Below are 20,166 nucleotides of genomic sequence, written 5' to 3' on the forward strand. Positions count from 1 at the left end.
TTTCATGTCTCTTTCTCACCTTTCACTGCCAACACTACACCTAAACTGAGCCATTCTTTCAGTCATTCCTCATAGAATATTGCTAGCAATTGTGTCCATGCCCTCTAAGTTTCACAATTCTTTAAAATATTCTCTCGACATAGACCGGTCGGTGCAAAATACTGTGAACCATTCTTTCATATATACGTTCAAGCAATTTAAAACAAAATAGCTTGTGTGTGTGTATGTGTTTGTGTGTGTGCGTGCTCGCCCTACTTGGCTGGCTCCTATTAAACCTTCTCCTGCAGGACATTCCTCCCAGTTAAACCCACGGGGTGGTGAAATGTGGGCAAAGCAGGTGAGCAGGCAAGCTGAGGTGAAATTATATCAGTTCGTGAAAGTGAGCACTGTGCCATGTGACTTCATGATTGTCATCTAAATATATCAAAATTAACTATCAACTTAGAATATCCTTCAGGCCCAGAGCCAAAAGCAGTTTCAAGCATACAGGAAACCAGACAGTTTCATAATCGTTCAAATAAAATTACTGACACTGCACTTCATGTGAACAAGGATAATAATTTTAATGCCTTATTGTGTCATCTGAAATATGGATCTTTGCTGGTAGACAGGTTACAAAAGCATCAGATTATACACAAATATTTTGCGACTTCTTAGAAAATGCTGATTTTTTCAATTCAAAAACTGAATACTCATTTAATATAAATAGGTTCTATTCAGTTGAAATAAATTTGGAAGTTATTAGAAAAAACTCAAGAATCAAGGTTTTAAATTTTTAGGAAGATTCAATATGCCCCAGGTCACCAATTATAGCAATAATCAACATTTATGCCACTTTTAAAAAAGAAAAGAAATACTTGTGCAATCACTATGTATGTAATATATTAAATGCACAGTTCTGAAAAATGAAATAATTAGTATTTATTTTTAATTAAATTTTTTTCAAAAATTTTCAAAAGAAAAATGCTATCTTACTAAGCAAAAGTATACACTGTTGAATATATAAAGCAAAAGACATATACAAATGTGTGGGAAGGGAAAAGTATTTTTCATATTGCTATCTTTTTTAAGGATTATAGATATTGCAGCAGTAAAAAGAAATTTCAGAATTCAACAGTTATTTTGAAATTCAAGTCTAAATGAAAGAGTTAAAATTCTTGAACTTTGAAATTTCTCTTTACCCTATGAAAAACTGAAATTTAAAATAATGGCAACAACAATTATTATAATATTTCAAAAAGCTTTGGAATCTTGTGTCTCTGCTTGAAGCACATGAAATTAAAATGATACAGTCACAATTTGTTTCTTGACTATTTCATATTCAGTAATTTTTAATGAAGCAACTAAATTAGGCATAACTTAATACAGCTTTAATGTAGTTATGATGGATATATTTTACTTGATTAAAAATGATAAAACCAGGGAGCCTTAAATATTATCTGAAAAGATTAACTACTGTGTCAATTATAAATCTAGGGGAAAGGTATTTATAATGGAATAACTATTCTGAACAGTAACTTCCTTTTGTTCATTTCATTTAATTAATGACTCAATCAACTTTCACTTTTAATACTAAAATCTTCCTAACTTACACATTGTCTTACATATGGAGGGGCATACAGCAGGCTATGTCAATTTAACAGAAGTAAAGATTCAGCAAGTAATTCACTTTTTATTTAATCAAAGGAAAAGGCTACTTTGGCAGAGTACAGTTATGTACTTAACCGCATAGTTGCCAATTCTACATTGTACTCTGTGCTTCTTGGCATAACATGAATAAATACCTACAAAATCAAATTATCTAGGTACCTAAATGTCTATGAGGCCCGCTCTGTCAACAGGTAGGCTAATGAGTAGAAAAGCTTCAATGCCTTAAGGACTGAGTAGATGAGGCAAAATGCTTTTGTCTCCCTGTCTTTAGCCACTGAGAAGTAATAACATGCAAAGGAACAATTTTGACCACATTATTACTAAAATAAGAATAAATGGTGTACATGGCGATTTTCACCTAAGGAACACAAAAGAGCTTTACTTACATTTAATTGCCATTCTCATCTAAACAGGTCAGTGCCTTCTGGAAGCAACTAAAATGAATAGTTTGTCTCCTGGAGCATCTCACCTTTGTCACATACAGAGCAGGAGCTTTAGAGGCACGCCTTTAGACCTCACCCCTTCGCCTCCCCTCTCTGAGGTGGCCACAGAGCCCAGTGTGGGGCTGTTACACTTAAATCCCATAGGCTGTCGCCCGCGGATTCTCCACGTGCTACTAAAAATCCAGTTCCTTGACAAAAGATGAAAAGAAAGTCATTTGGGGGCACGGGTTGTGGTGGGGGGGAAGCTGTCAGAGTTTTTGTTTGGCTTTAAGGATTTGGGGTGGGGCAGGGCATCTGGAAGATATTTTTAAAGAAGGCGGCGGACACCTGCACGGGACTGCGTTAAAATTGTGCTAAAAGTGATGGAAGTGAGTGTGCACTGCCCTACCAGGAAAACTGAAGCGACCTGCCCGGAGAACCCCCTGTCGGAGATGCGGAGTTTACTGAAAAAGGGACCGCAGAGAACTGCCATAAATTCAAAACTAACTCCCCCAGGCCCGGAGGCGTCGGACAGAGGGACGGAACGTGGGACCCGGGGACCCCTGCTTCTGTCGCCCCCCAGACGACAGACTTGGTCAGTGTTCCTCTCCCTCCCGCCAGAATCGGAAGTGAATGACACCTGCAGATCTACCCGACCTTCTCGGTGGGTTCTTCTCCTCTGTCCAGTCCGAACAGTCTCTAATTCCCAGTTCCAGCCCCGGCCGCCTCGGCCCCAGTGTCCCCATCCGGCGTTGCCCCCCGCCCCGCCCCTCCTCGGTCCCCGCCCTTCCAAGGCAGCCGGGCGCTGATTGGCGGCCCCGCTGACAGAGGGCGGGGCCTGGAAGTCCCGGCCGAACCCGCCCTCACGTATAAGCCCCTTCTCAGCTCTCTCTCCATCTCTCTCCTCTCTCTTTCTCTCTCGCTCCCTTCCTCCCTGTAACTGAACAGTGAAAATTCACATTGTGGATCCGCTAACAGGCACAGATGTCATGTGAAAACGCACATGCTCTGCCATCTACACCGCCTTTCTTTCTTTTATTTCTGTTTCCTTTTTCCCCCTTTGCTCCTTCTCCCTCTTCTTTGTAACTAAAAAACCACCACCAACTCCTCCTCCTCCTGCTGCTGCTGCCCTTCCTCCTCCTCTTCCTCCTCAGTCCAAGTGATCACAAAAGAAATCTTCTAAGCCGGAGGCGGTGGCATTTTTGAAAAGCAAGCACACTGGAGAGAAAGAAAAAAAGAAAAGCAAAAGCAAAACAAAACCCAGGCACCAGGAGGCACCCCTCCTGAAAACAAACAAACAACCAGCAAAACAAAACAATCACCACCACCACCATCAAAACTGTTAACAGAACAGCTGCGGCGGCAAACGTCACCCTCTGGCCTCGGCGTCCGCCTGAAGGGATGGTTTTCTCCGCAAAGCAGCTCTTCGCCGACCACCTTCTTCACTCGTGCTGAGCGGGATTTTGGGGCTCTCCGCGGTTCCGGCTGCGAGCAGCTTCATGACTACGCGGAGCGGGAGAGCGGCCACACCATGCGAGGTAAGCGAGCCCGCGGGCCCCGAGGCTGCTCTCCGGGGCTGGCCAACTTCAGCCAGATGGGGAAATGGGGGAGGGGAGACCAAAGAGGTTGGCAGGGCATGGTTCCCCGAGTTCGCGTTCGCAGACCGGACTGCAAATGGCCTCGGCGTAGAAAGTTGTGCGAAGATTTTGATGCCTCTCGGTAGTTCTGAAAGAACGTGGGAGGGCGCTTTTTGGAGAGGGGAGTGACGCTGGTTGCTGTCTCCTGGTCCTTGAGTTGTACTGCATCTTTTCTTTTGCGCGTGGTTTTCGGGTGCGAAAGCAGAGGCCGGGTGAAGGGAGAGACGCGAGAGAGGTGTCTCTCAGCAGAAGCTGCTGGAAGTGCCCGGTGCGCTGTCATCGCCCGCCTGGGTCCGGCGCGCGGGGCGCGCGGGCGGGTGGCTGGGCGGGCACACATAACCTCGCTGGGTTATGCGACAGCACCTGCGTTCCCAGCCAACCTACGCTTCCCTTTGCTGAGGAGGTGGGCAAGGGGGCGGTGTCGCGGCCACCGGGTCCGTCGCCGGCGCGCGCCTCTGGCGCCCCTGCGTCCGGGCCTGGTCCGCGTGCCCGAGCCAGCGCGACCCGGGGACGAGCGCGATCACCAAAAAAAGTTGTGCTGAGGAAGTTCGGGAAGCGGGTCGAGTCCGCGCACCCGGCGGTGAGGAGAGCCAGGGTTCCGGGTTCTTTTGTAAAATAAAGGGCCTCAGCGGGACGCGGTGTTGGGTGCGCACTCGAGCCACGGCGCTCCGCGGCGCGGGCGGCTGTGAGTTCAGGGCGAACTGACCCGAGCCAGACAGCGCGCAGGAATCAGGGGCGAGATACCTACACCCGCTGCACTCTCGGGCCTCCCCAGCTGCTGGCCCGACCTGCTTTAGGGAGTATTTTGTCCTTCTCTTCCTCTGCTGTGCCCGGAACTTTCAGGTTTCCTGCGCGCTGCGACGAGGCCCCCTTCACTTTCTGATTCGTTACAACTTCACTGTTTTCTTGGAGAGCAGGCCGGGTTGCCATAAGGATCTGGACACTCTGCTGGACACTCTTAACCCCTGCCACCAGTCTTCTTCCTGGCCTCCTTGCGGTTCATTGGAACCTTTCTCTCCTTCCCTTCGCATGTCCGTTCGTGTCTTGGCAACAGAAAGTTGGAGACAGCCAGCTCCAGACTTTCCTGCATCCCCGCCCCCGCGAGCGGTGAACTAAGAGGGAACACTTTGGAGAGCTGAGCTTTAAACACTCACCGTCTTCCTCCGGACTGTATTCCCGCTCCCACTCCCCCACCCCCCCACCCCCCAGTGCCCCTGGAGAAGCGTCCCGAGGGAGCAGCGGGCTTCCCTCCCCTCAACCTCCTCTCCCGGCATGCGGTGAGCCTGGAGCCTGGACCCAAGGGCGGAAACTGGGTTTGCCGACAGGGCTCTAGGGAAAGAGAAAGAACGTGAGGTGGAGGAAGTCCACTCCTGTACGTGACTGGCCTTAGATAAGGTAGAGGGACGTCCAGGTGGGAGGGTCTTGACTGGAGGGCGCAGTAGGAATGGGCGCCCCTAGGTATGTGTGTGTGTGTGTGTGTGTGTGCTGGGTCCAGCTGAGTGTCCAGACTGGGTCTTGATCAAGTGCTCTGCAGTCCAGATTCTTTCCAGGAAGCTACACTTAGGCAATTAGCGAGTCTTTGCTTTTCTTCTTCCGTTCCAACTCACCGTCCCATCGACTCCCCTTTCAGCATTCCTGCTCCAGTCTAAGGCTGCCATACCTTCCTTCCCCCCATCCTTACCACTATGACTGTGTTCATAGGTTCTGGATAAGTCTGAAACCCCTCACCTTCTCAGTTCCCACTAGATCTTGAGCTTAAAAACCACTCAACTTCTCCTTAAATTATGGAAAGGAGACTAGCAGGTCTCAGGAGTTGATGTAATACCTTGATCGCGCCAATCCTGAAGGAGTAGTTTGTGAGCCACAGTCGGATTTGCCACGGAGTTCTCTGCGAGCCAAGCTTGCAGGGTTTAAAGCTAGGCTCTAGTTCTCATGACCACTTTGAGAAACCCAGGGTAAACCCAGAGCTTTGTCACAGACGACGACACCCTTGCAGGGCTGCTGAGGACAGTTTAAGAGTTGCAACTTGGATGACAGCTCTGAGAGGTCTGGGGGAAATGAGCGGGGGGGGGGGGGGGGGGGGAAACAGGCCAAAACAGTGTGGCCAAGTCCCTCCCTTGCCCTTTCTGGCTTTTCTTCCTGCCCTCCTTACTGTCTTCTCCGTCGTCCCTTCTTATTTCCTAGGGTTCATGCCCTTCTGAAACCTCACGGGTTATTCTTAAAGGATTGGATCAGAGAAGAGCCAGGCTACTTCATACGTCCTGTTGGAGTCGAGGTTAAACTTGAGTGTGAACTTGAGAAGACAGAGAGAGGGAAACGAATCAGCTTTCGCTTGGGCTTGGGCTACTAATCAGCCTACATGGGGGTGGGGTGGGGAGTGGCGGTTTTTGAACTCTGTTACAGTGAGCCTCTTCCATTGCCTACACACACACACACACACACACACACACACACACACACACACACACACACACACACACACACACACACAGTTTCCATCTCTAGGTGATCCCAGTCGGTACCTCGTCCGGTTTGCAGCCAGCAGCTACCCTGAGTTAGGACGCTTTGCGCGACGCAAACGTGGTTCAAGTTTGAGTCGTCGCTCTCTGGTCCAATCCCCCCTTCCCCGCCCCCCCCCCCCCCCCCACTCCTTACCTTTTCCCCTGCCAGGCCCTGGTCTGGGGTAGTTAAGAGACTTTATCCTGAGGGAAGCAATGGGATAGGAAAGGCCGATGTGGCTGTGATCTTTGAGGTCGGTGTTCTGCACCACATCCGAACCGGGTCCTGGACAGAGCGCAGTGACTTACGCCGGTCTGGAGAGCAGGAGGTTGCATTTATTGACGCACAGAGCATTTCGCCCTTTGTCTGCCAGAGGGTACCACTGAGTTCTAGAGACGCTTCTTCGCACATCACCAGGGATTGCATTACTGAAAAGAAAAACTTCTGAACACAGAAGGGAGGACTTTTAATTGGGCCCATCCATATAATACAAAAGAGTGAGCCGAGGTGTGGGTTTCAAGACTCCTTCTGGAGCGGCCTGTCAGCTCTTTATTGAACAAGGGTACCGAGATTGCCGCATTTTACAGTTCCGCCTCCGCAGAAAACCAGCTTCCAAAAGCAGGGCACAGATGTCGTTATAATCAATAGGTGATTGTCGCTGGGGTAGATTAGAAATCTGGCTTTATGCTCGCTGTAAACAAGGACGGAGCTTGGCTTTTTGAAAGTCCAGTTTCACATATTGTTTGCAGGTAGTGAATGTTTATTAACTGCTAACTTTAGAGAGGAGACAGTTTGCTGTCAGAGATGCCACAACCCTTCAAAAGTCTGCAACTCTGAATGTCCTGCTCGCCTTCAGATTTCTTAAACAAGTTTTTGACCTTGATTTCCTCCACAAATTCCAATTAGATCTTCCTAACCAACATCCCATCTCCCACAACTAAAGATTGTGGAAGGACATCTCTGTCAGTAGTCCATTAATAATTGCTCATTAAGTAATCATCAGGAAGCTGTCTTTATGCTGAGAGAAGTAAACATTCAAACAGTTTAAAGAAAAATTCTGACGCTGTATTTCAAATATTGCTGAACAAATTATAGCCAGCAAAATAAAATATTTTCTTAATGGTTACCTCTTATGACTCCCTCCTCCATCTGCCCCCACTCCCCACCCCCAATCTTGGATGAATTTATAACAGGTATTATAACCCAAAAGTTCTTAAGACTTTCTGGGCTTCTGTGACAGGCATAAGCACCACCAAGACTCATTTTTCTGTGTTTTCTCATATTCAGGAATTGGAAAACCAGGATGCAAATATAGACAGAAACTCTGAGTAACCTTCATAAACATGAGAGACACAAGAGTAAAAGTCCTTTTTTAGCACTCTTTCAAAACTTAGACGCACTGAATTTTCCATCAACAATAGTGTAGTTTTTACTTCTTAGCGAACCTTTGAAAGATGGTTTCATGCACCATTAATAAGTGATTTTATATGATATTTTTGCTTTAACATTACTAGCATACTTGATTTATACTCAATCAAATACAAATGTTAACATTTACTTACTTTGATAACAATTTGGTAATAAAACTAGTAACAGCCTTAATAATACTTATACAGATTTATATTTTCATACATTGTATTTTAAATGTGCTTCCAAGTCATGAAATTTTATAGCACAAAGATTTTCTAGCACCAAGAAAATATAAAGTTACATGGTCAGTCTTAATGAAAACGGCATTCAAACCTCAAAATAATACTTGTTTTCTATAGATGGCATGTACAGAATTGTCACCAGAATTTTAAAAACTAAATTAATATGGCATATTATTCTAGATAAAAAGAAAATTAAAACTTTTTTTCAGCCACTACTTCTCATTTTATAAACTTGCATTTGACTCTTAGGAATTTAATATGACCTATATACTTTTCATACTTTTCACTGCAATAGTCTTAAGAAATAAAAGTGTGTACTCAAGCCCATTAACTATGTTATTTTCACCGAAATGCACAGTATACCTTTGGTGTAGAGTATGTGTTAATAGTCTTCAACTAATATGAGTTAAAAGTTGTTCTAGTAAATTATTTACTTAAAAAATTGTATACACATGGATCTGTTGGGATTCTGCTAATTTATACATAAAGTGAGGTTTTAAACTGTGAACAATAATATCGATGCCACTGTGCTTTGGTAACATTTCAGCCTTACAGATAAACACATGAGGAAATAAGTGAATAAATGCCAAAGTTGAGACCTTCCAGTCCTGGCCATATTGATACAAATCAAAGACTCAGAAATATATATTATTAATGTAAAAGTTATTAGTGAATGAAGTGGCTTATAATTTTTTTATCATTCTAGTAATATGAAGAGAATTTCTTAAGGCTAAACCCTTTCTAGGCTTATTTCACAAAGACAAAAAATGCAAAGGCTTTTAATAAAATTGGAATTAATTTAGCTTAAATGATGCAGCATAATATTAAACTTTATAGAAAAATAAATATTAGAACTGGACTTTGCACGTAATTGATATAGGTATTTTACTCTAAATGTAGTTCTACTATTCCATACATTTCTATCCAAAGGATGGAAATTAAACAAATGAATGAAATGAGTCTTTTGTGATGTAATGAATCATGGCTTTTGATAAAATGAGCACTCTACACATAAAGTATTATTCCTGCAATTTTGTAATCATCTTCCAATTACAGCTTCTTGCAAATATTTATCTTACTTTGAATAGAATCTCTGACTTAACAGAATCCTTAGCAGATAATAGCAGTCTTTGGAGGCGTCTGTTGATACACACAGATACACAATATGTATATGTATGTGCCTATAACCACCCACTCAGACAAGAAGAATGAATATTTGAGAGAGAAAATCATTCTTATCTTTACTTTCACAATTCAGACTTCCAAACTCAAATATATTTAGCAAAACAGAATCAACTTTCCAGAGCATTCAAAGGGAAGCGATAGATACACGTGGTACTTGAGTCGCATAAAAAGGAACTGTTAATAGCATCTATTTATAAATAATCCACACAATACTCCATTATCCTACCTGATGATAATTAGAAGGAGAGGGAATCAAAGAATTCAGTGCTGCCAAATAAATAAAATATTCCTTCTCAAATTAAGCAACAAATTCATACATAACAAGGCTTATGCCATGAATTTGAAGGATGTCTCCTTTGTAGCACAAGACAAAGGGAGCATAGAGGAATAAATATTGATTGAACTAATCATCTGATGAATAGAAATGAGATTTACCAGTGCACCAATATAATAGGCCATGTTAACTAGTTCTTTCATAGCGCATATGCTGCCCTTTCAACCCCTGACCCCATCCTTTCAGTTCTTAATGAGGGAAACCACAGGTGTTATAACGGCATTTATAGTGAATCAAGCCAAATATAATAACCATGTGGTTAACTAGTGGCATTGGGGGATAGATTCTTATGAAAAGAAATACTGTGATTGTAATGTCACAAAATTATGGTGCATTTCAGACCACTTAGAATTTTGGCTTGTTCCATTCACCTTTAAAATATATCTAAATGGCCATCAACATTTCAAGTCCAAGATTTGGTATCTCAGTAATAGGTGCAATATTATTCATGTTTATCTGAGGAGCTGAAATGTTATACAGTATATATATTTCACCTACATTGTTTTACATCGTATATGCAATGTGTATTTAAGTATTTAAAACATTTAAAAATAGCACAAGTCTCATCTTTTACGCTTAACATAGCATTCATTATTCTTGGCTAGTGCCTATTTTATAAATGCTGGAAATGAAATATAATTTTGTAATAATAATTATGATTATAGGACCCGTTTTGTTTTAAAATTGAATTTGGATTTTCTCGGCACAAGTATTTCTTACAAAAGCTGAATATGTCACCCCTTGCCAAAACAAGGGGCTAAAAACTTACTCAAAAAACATCTTTTATAAAAGAGAAAAAAAGTAATATGCTTTGACTTGGGCATGTTCACCTCTGTATAGTGAATATTTTATTAACTGGCTGGGTACGCTGACTTTGTAAGTTATTATACTAAAAAAGGCTATTCATTAATGTGTGATTAATTTTTGTGTGTGATTAGTTATCAAGCATCATTCTGGGTTATATTTATCTATTTCTCTATTTAGAGGAATTACAGACATCAACAAAGGAAGAAAGAACAAATATAATCTGGTATTTACTGAATTATAGGTTTTGTCACTAACCTACTTATTACTCTGTGCTCATGTGAGCCCAATATCCTGGTGCTGTAGGGTATAGAAAAATTGGGATGTTGGAAGGAAAAAGTAAAATGGTTACCATAGATTTCATTCATAATAAAGCTTTTGGCAATGAATATTGCAATAAATAAATTTTAAATTATGATTTTTTAAAAATATTTATGCAACTACCCAACAAAGTGTCTTCCTTTACAGACTATTGCGCTATTACCAGAATTTCATTTGGATTATGTAATAATCATATGACAATAGAAGAAATATAATATTTTAATATCGAATTAGGAATATGAAAGATACCCTCTGAATTTGGGCACAAAATTGTCCTTAAAAAAAGAAACAGTCAAAGCTTTTTAAAAAGGCTTTGGAATTTATAACCAGACCTTGGCAAGAAATAATGAGTATTATTGGCTGCAAAAAGAAAAAAAAAAGTAGAATCTTACTTTATTTGAATTATCAGATCAGTTTTTTTAATTAAAAAAATTATATTCATATACAAATTGCTCTCCTCCCTAGTTGTAATCAATTAATTTTGGTTTGCACCTATTCTGAAAGCTATGTCAAACTCATTGATCAAGTACGTGAATGAAGTATCTTCTCAAATGTTTCAATTTTTAGTTTTTAATTTTTATATATGTTATGTGACTCACAAACATATTTATCCTGATTTATTGAACATCCACCCAAAGCCAGGCACACAATCAAAGCCTGAGCTGTGTTCAAGGTGAGAGCAGAAGGGAAGGCTACGGGGATGATATAAAAAAGTCAAAACAGCTCTCACAGGTGAACTAATATTTGAGACGGACCTTGAAGCATGAGTAGAAGTCTATCTTTTGGTTACTTTGCTCATCATAAATGAATCCTATTAAATTATTGCTTGTTGTATTCCCCAATTGCCTTTTATTGTTGGTCCTATATAAAACTGAGTCTTCTGAGTTAGAACTATTCAGAAGAGAACATATCATGATGTAGAACGAGTAGTATTTTCTTCAAATAAAACTTTTATTACTAGTAAAATTATTCTTAAGTGACATTTTTAAAATGTTAAAAGTGCTTTCTGAAGTTACAAAATGAATATGTATTTATATAATGAAAGTATCACCAGGGAAGAATATGGGAAGATATTGTTCAATCTCCTTACCCATTTGTTTTTATAAGGGAAATCCTTATTTAAAATAAGGAAATGGCTAATATATACTGAATTTCATTGTGTTTAATGTCTAAGATATTACCTGAAAGTAGCGCTATTTGCTCTAGAGAGTATTTTAGATTACTACCTCTCAGGGAGAATGCAATCCATCGAAGCAATAGAATATATAGGCAGTGTCCAACGGCCGTAATAACAATTCTTCAAACTCTTCCCTTGCCAGGACTTGAATATAAAATTATACTCTGAAAATTAAACTATAAAATCAACACATAATGATCTTGCCAATTTTTCAGCCAGTCTCTTTCTTAAGCGTCTTTAAAGAAGGAAAATCCTGAGGACTCATAGATAGTAATAAAAACCTAACCGTGAGAGGCAGGTATTCTCTCTGTTCAACCCAGCACTATCCCCGATCAAGTAAATCGGGGTGAATCCCTGATCAGGCTGAATCAAATAGCCAGTTCACTTCACAGCTAGGCTCCTCATTTTGTACTGATAATTTGGCATTCTGGTCTCATACGTTAGTCCTTGTGAGCTTAATTAGCATGGATCTTCAAAATAACGTCTCATCCACTCTGAAACACTGGCAAGATCAAGTTTCTGAACCTGCAAAGCAGGGGGCCAGACCCCGGGTGGGGGAGAATTCACCAAAGTAAATGTCACCATTTGAGACTTTCAGACAGCCAAATTGTCATTCTTGGTCACGATCTCCGCGTTAGCATGAAACTCATCTTCAGATTTCCACATGGTAAGCAAGACCACTGAGTCAGGTCTTCGGTCCCCCAAAAGAAATACCTTTTTGAAAATGCTGATTATTAGCTGGAATTTTTTAGGCTAAGGAATGGCTCGCTTCTGTTTCAACAACATCCCGATGCTCTAATGACTATTGTATTTGGTCTGTTTATATCTTGGAACTGGAAGAATTCAAGTGGCTGAATGGCCCCATCTCTTGGGGCTTTACTGAAGAAGGTGAAAGGTTGGAAGAGAGGGTGCTTAAAGGCCCCTGGGATGTTTAGAAGCTTTTACTGAACAGTTATTTAAGAAGGCAACTGGTTCTCTTCTCAAGCCCCCTGCCCCCAGCCCCTTATTACAGTGTCTCCCTGGTGCTCACATGTTATGGGACAATGGACACATGTGGCCCCTTCCTGTTTATTCCTGAAAGTGTGCTCTTCTGGATGATGAATGCAGACTGAATATTTGGAGAACAATGGCTTTTACTTGAAGGGCCATGTGAAATTGAAGAGTCTAGTTTTTTACTCTAGCTTTTATGAAAATATGCCTATTAAACCACTGTTTTGATCTTCCCATTAAAAAGACTATTTAAAGACAATCCTGTGAAATAGGATCAGAATATGTAGTTGCCTATAATTAACTCTGAGAACATGAAATTCAGACAGAAGCACTGTTTTTATTTGTCTAAATATTGTATGGAAAATAAGTGAAACTAGGTGTTCGATGAACTTCATTTAAAACGTGTTTAATTTAACCGGTCCAAGGCATGGATGGTAAAAGTGCTTTCATAAGGGTTTCGTAATACCACATTAGCATGAAAACTCATATTCTAAATTCTCCACGTAAAAATTCCATTATATAGCTGAGCCAGAATGAACACGTGAATCATATTTTACCATCCGGCAGCTGTCGGCTTCTAGATTCCAGAACCAAACAGCAGCATGCAAAGTTTAAAGATATTAGGCACGTTGAATTTCTGATGAATAACTATCATTAGCATTTTTTCAGGTCAAATAATAAATTATTACACAGAAAATTTCGTGTTAACTTGTACAGAAGTTGTGCCTGGCACATAGCAAAGGAATTAAACACTTAAAAGGAAAAAAAAAAAAGGAGAAGAAGAAACCTTGTTCCAAATTTCCACAGTTGTTGAATATGAGCAAATGCCACACAGTCTGCTTTGAATAGAGGAACATTTGTTCAGGAAAAACACATCGTATCATTAAGGTACACTATTTCTTGGCAATAATTTCTTTAACAAAATATTTTAAATGAATTCATTTAGAAACTTTTAGGATTCCAATCTATTGATTAATTTGCTCTTAAATAAAATCTAAAGCAGCGGTCCAATATTCTGTTTGCTTGCTTGTTTGTTTTTAAATGCTATCTAATTTTTTAAAGGTTATATTTTTAAACACTCTCACTTGTGCATATGTTTTCATTCTTGAGAAAGAACAAAAGTTAAGAAACAAAGGCACAGGAGTTTTGGAGTAAGTCTTTCAAAGTACAGTGCAGAAATATCAATAAGAATGCTAGGAAGGTAGGATAAACCTTGCCACCTTTATTTTTGTTTTGTTTTGTTTACTGATATTACTAAAGATTAGTCGCAGTCTGGCTGCCACCAGTGTCACATCAGAGAAAATTAAAAATTAAAATTTGAATTGCTGGTTTTAGAAAACATTCTTTTGTAATGAAATGCATTGATTGTGAATTTCTTTCCACCAAAATTCCATTGCATCCTTATAACTTCACTAATGATTTTGAAACATAGTTGACTTCAGTGTTGATTTAATATCAAATATAGACCTTTATATCATGATACAAGGATTGAAAGTGAAATGAATATATGACTAAGTTGGAAATACACAATATAATATTGGATGCACTCTCGATTATTGAACCTTTGCAATATATGCAAAGTGATGCCTCCGAGATCATAGTCTCAAGCACAACAAAAATGGTTTTCATATAAAATTCCCTAGAATTACTTAGATAGCATTTCTTTCATCTGAATTTCTCAAACATCAAGTGTTGATTATATCTCTTTTTCTCAGATGAGAAAACAGGATGGCTTGTCCATAGGTATTTATTAAAAGATGTCGAGAGCAGAATTTGACTTCAAACAAGGACTTGACTCCCAGTCCATTTCTATTTCCATTACCCTAGATTTCCTCTCTTCTAGGCCATGCTATTTTTCACCATCCCTGCACCCACAGCAGACATCACTAATTCATTATGGCATTCATGCCCGCTAAATCCAGATGCACCCCCATCTACCACCATTTGGCCAGTATTGGCCCTTAAGATAAAATCTATGTACCAACACTGTCCTGAGTGTTTGGACCATAAACGAACAGAGAGTAATATAGTAAAACCACATTTTATTCAGTTATAACATCCTCTTGACCAAACTATAGTTCTCTGTAGCTCTCACTCTCAAAATGATAATAATGACATTTACCAATCTCAGGAAAATTAGGATAATGAGTTCTATGTAAAAACCTACAAGTTTTAAATAGAAATGTCCCAGCTAAAATTAATAAAAATTTCAAAAAATACATAATAATTTTTACCAAAATTATTCCTTTGAAAGTTCTAAAAATCTAATCCCATACACTCAAATATGTTTTCTTTTACATAAATATCAACTTTTAGTCAACTTGCATATTTACAAATATTCTCTCCCCTAAGAATCTGCATCTATTTTAAGAATGCAATTTTATGGGAAATAGTTATAAAATCCTTGATGTCTAAACATGAAATTCCTCTTAATTCAATAACTGACATGCACTAGCCTGTTAGTTTATGATATTACTTCATTCCTTTGCCACCCAGTCCTCTGGGTTTTTTGTTTGTTTGTGTGTCAGGATTTTTAGCTATCTTTGGCCATAAGCATTTCAAGTAAATTAATGGGTTGAATAGCCTGGCATATCATCATTTACCAACCTGAATTAAATTAATTTTTTTTCTGGCTTGACTGGAATTGCAACTTCCATCAACCCACCATTTGTATGAAAGGACTATTATCATCCCATTCACCTCTGTGTTTTGTACAAGCATAAAATATTTGCTTAAGGAGAGAACCTTGACAACATTAAGAAGGTGCCGCGTCTAATTGTGCCCAGCAATGTAAAGAGAAAACCAATTAAATGTGACACTAGTTTCAAAGAAAAAAAGAGTTCTTCTCATCCTCAACAATATTGCAATTTAATGTGTTTTGCATTTTGGCTGAAACATAACAATTCCTTCCATCAAGTTATCATTTATATAGTTAAATTTATGCTTTCAAATTAAGTCCATTCACTTTTCTTTAAAAGCTCCTTTATTAATTCACTGTTATTGAGTTTTCGGGCCTCTTCGGTGTAATCTGTGCTGAACAAAACATAGCTGGAAACTCTGACCCCACCCTGTTGTTTATTCTCCAGGACTCGGATTGATCTCATTATATAATGGTCCTGACTCCCACAACCCGACTAAACTAGAGCATAGATACTAGTAGAAATGCAATGAACTGCTTCAGAGTCTGGATTGGGTTGTCTTCACCTCATATTTAGTATCTGCTGTTTAATAATATCGCTTTTCAAAATTTATAAATATACTTCAGAAACTTCACTTTGTTTTTCTACATATAAAATATCTACTTTGCTACTCTATCCTTTAGAAGAAACAGTATATTTCTTCACATTCATTAATTATGCCGCTCTTTATATTACAGCTGCTCCTAAGGAAAATTCTGAAAACATTTAAGAAAGGAAATATTTAAACCTGGACAGGGCTGACAGATGCAGTCTCATCTCTTTACAAATGTAATAGCAGATAAAATTTATAATAATACCTTGCCTGTGTTAATGCTCTACAGTTCTCAGTGAGCTTTTGTAGACACGGTCTGGGTGAGCCACACAGCAATCGGGAAAGAGATGCAGGACAGGGAAGAACAGTTATGTGCCCTGAATGGCTGAGCCAAACAAAAATCCAAATATAAGCAGAGTGCTTTTAGCAACAGCTTAAAATTGCAGTGTCTTCACTTTAAAAATTAGTACCAAACCAAAAACATAAGCAATCAGCTTATAAAAGAAGAAATTTAAATGGCTAATAGACATTTGGGAAAAAAAAGAATTCATCCTCACTTATTAAAAAATTAAAGCACTAATGAGTGACATCCTCACCTGTCAGATGATAGCAGGCTATGGTGAACTGGGTATCCTCATATTCCATAATGGGAATTTATAATGGTACAATTTTTGGAAAGCATGTCGAACCTAAACCGTTAAAAATGATCATACCCTTTAGCCTAGTATTTCACCTACTGTGAATCTTTCCAAAGGAAACAAATAACAGTACCGATAAGACTTTAAAGGTTGGCGCCTAAAGACTTTTAATGCAGCCTCATTGTGATGTTTTCAGTAATATAGGAAACTTTGGGCTTTAATGCTTTTGCTGGCACACTTTCATTGCATGCATCTTCGCAGTGTACGTTAGCATGTGCTCATTATGTATTCAGTATGCTTCACTTTGTACTGAGTGTCCATAAGTACCTGACAATGTGTTTTAGATACTAGGGATAAGATGGTGTGCATCTGTCTTAGTAAACAATCTAATAAAGACATGATCACTTATCTCACTAAACCTAAAGTATAATAAATGCAAAAATTAAAACTGTATATATTGATCTGAGTCAAAGCTTAAGATATTCATTATATAAAAATGCATAAAAAGGGAATCGATTAAGTATATAAAAATGTTCAGAGTCAACTTTGGACATTAAGATATCAGGTAATATTTTTCTTTTAGCTTTTCTTTTCTTCAAAAATTCCCACTCAGTCTCTGTATATTAATCCTAAGTATGAGACGAAGTAGACACTCAGCTCCTCTGGCATAATAGTAAGGTTCCTACTTTATCAATGAGTTACTGAATTCCAGTTCATTGCTTTGCCTGAAGTCAGCTAGCATGCTGTTAGCAGGGTTAAGGGTGAAAGTTCAATGGCCCATTGAGGAAATTAACTTAGCTGATATTTGCACAACTACTCGTTCATTCATCAACAATTGTTTATCAAGAACCTATTATGCACCAGACACTATCATAAGTGTTGGCTATGCAAGGATCAATAGGACTCAGTCCCACCCTCTCAAGAGCGTGGAGTCTTGTCTTCTTGACAAACCATATGCTGTAACTCACAAAAGGAATTGGAAATTGCAAATAATAGAAATCATGCTGATGAGCAATTTAAAAACATTTTTCCTTGAGTGAGAAAAGAAGAATTCTGCTGTATTAAGTTCTTATTAAGAGTAGGCAAATATTTTTTTGCCCTTTTTGTCTCTAAAGGCTCATATTAATTTGAGAGGTGTTTTCAGATGCTCTAGGGAAGACAGGGATCCTTATATAGAAAAATTAGTCAGCTTGCCTTTCTTTTACCTCTGTTAAACCAGCCCATATCTATCCCTTGCCAAAAACTGTGGCCTTAAAATCCCTAAGAGTTTTAAAGACTACAGCACAGATGTACTCAGTTCTCAAACTATAGGACGTTAGAGAATGATTCCTCTTGATGGAGGTAGAGGAATATTTTAAATATCCATATGCACTGAAGTAAGTGCAGAATCCCAATTTACTCTTAGGACTGTTTGAAACTCTTTGGTACTTAGAAGGGCAGGATTCAAGTTTGATTTTCATTGCTAAGATAGTCCACAAACTGACGTACTTACACCTCTAGGGCAGTAGTTCTTAGCAGAGGGGTGAGTGATTTGCACTCAGAGGATATTTGACATCGTTTAGTGACATTTTTGGTTGTAGCAACTGGGAAGATGTTATTGATATCCACGAAGTAGAGGTCAGGAACGCCGCTCACCCTCCAAACAAAGACTCAGCCTGCCCCAAATGTCAATTGGACTGAGATTGAGAAACACTGACTTAGGAGTGCATGAAGGCTTTCTAAGTGGAATCCGTTTCCAGATCTTCAACTTTCTTTTGTATTTTCTGAGATAGCTAGTTCCCCTTTTCCATCTCTGTTTTCATAATAGCCCTACTTCCACCCCCATAAGAAAGCTCTAACTCTCAATCATCTCAAATTTTATTATGGTGCAAGGTTCCCAACATGAAAACACTTCCATTGCAGTTAAAAAAAAAAGAGGGGGGTGGCCATTTGAAATACAGATTTTGATGCTAAGAAAATGAGTGATACTAATGAATGGACAAAACATCCTTTTGTAAGTCAGGTGATTTTTGTGTCTTTACTTTCAACAAAATTGCAGTAGTACATAATCAAATTGTCAGTTATAGATCATTAAAAAGTTGATGACTATAGAAGGTTATGTGATTCAGGGAATATGCTCCAGAAGAAGTTTAAAGAAGTGAGTTAAATTGCTAGACAATATTAGTTCACTTCCATCTACATATTTATGTGAATGAGTTTTTCAATATTCATATGTGTAGGAATAAAAAAATAAAAATAGACTTGATGTTTAACCCTGTTTGTAGTAAATAATAGTCAAGCATAAATATCAGAATTAATTATGAAAAAAATCCCATATGGCTCATTAAGAAGTATATTTCCTCTAAATATTTATTTTTATGTTTAGTAAATATTAAATTTGCTTTATATTTAAGTGACTTTATCAATAGCATTCTTATAATAATGATAATGATGACACAATCCAGAAGAATAACATGTAGGACCTATGTCCACAGGAAAAAAAATGTTAACTTTAAATGAATATATATATATATGTTTTATTGCAGAGAATTATAACAAGTTGCTGAATAAAAGGCTTTCAAACATAAAAAATTAAACATTAGGATAAAATTCGGAAAGAAGTGAAATACAGATATAAATTTAAGGGGAAAGTAGATGCTATGAAATTTCTGTTAAAGAAGAGATTATTTGTGCATTTTTTTTCAAATAGGTGATACGCTTATCAAAGGATTTTTGAGATTTAGATCCCATTGGCATATTTAAAGACAAAATCAGCAGTTTCATTTTAAAATAAAAAATCTAAAATTATATCATACTGAGAAATTGCAACATTAGCAATGATATACTATAGTCTACATAATCTGTATTACCAGTAGTTTAGGGAGGGCTGAGAATGCCCTAGAACACATGGTTCCTTCTACTGTGCCCCGCCATGTTTTTTTCAAGGTTGTATTACCTTGGTATCCTTACTGCTTAAGAACTACATTAGTTCAGTATCTAGGCAACAATTGTTTGAAACTCTGAAAACAACCAAGGATGATAACTTCTTCTCCATCGGCTTTTCTTAGATGAACAGAAACACTCATCTCTAAGAGGCTTTGGACAATAACCAATTGCTTATTTCACCCAGCTTTCTAAAGTGTCAGTTCTCTGTTGAAGTCTGGATGACCACCGACTTCAGAGTTTATCTCAGATACACTATTCTTCTCAAAAATAGGCCCTTCAGTACATTCCACTAGATCAGGAGACTCCAATATTTTTCTGTAAAGGCCGAGTTAGTAAATTTTTCAGACTTTGTGGACTGTGTGGTCCCTGTTGCAACTGCTCAACTCTGCCACTGAAGCACAAAAATAGCCATGGCCAATAAGCAAATAAATGAATGATCTTAGCTGTTTTCCAATAAAACACCCAAGAATTGGGTAGGTAGTAATTTGTCAACCCCAACTAGATTGTCAAGTCCCAATGTCTTATTGAACCTAGTATTCCTAGCACTTAGCACAAACCCCAACACCCAACAAATGTTGAATGAAAGGGTAAATGGTAATATTCAAGCCTTAATAGAACAGCAGTGTATTTAAAATGTGCTAAAATCCAATGCACAATAGAGGAAAATAAAAGAATTGTAAACCTCGTAGACCTCACACCTT

Source organism: Tamandua tetradactyla, chromosome 2 (genome assembly GCF_023851605.1).
Source record: "Tamandua tetradactyla isolate mTamTet1 chromosome 2, mTamTet1.pri, whole genome shotgun sequence".
In the NCBI taxonomy this organism is placed as follows: domain Eukaryota; kingdom Metazoa; phylum Chordata; class Mammalia; order Pilosa; family Myrmecophagidae; genus Tamandua; species Tamandua tetradactyla.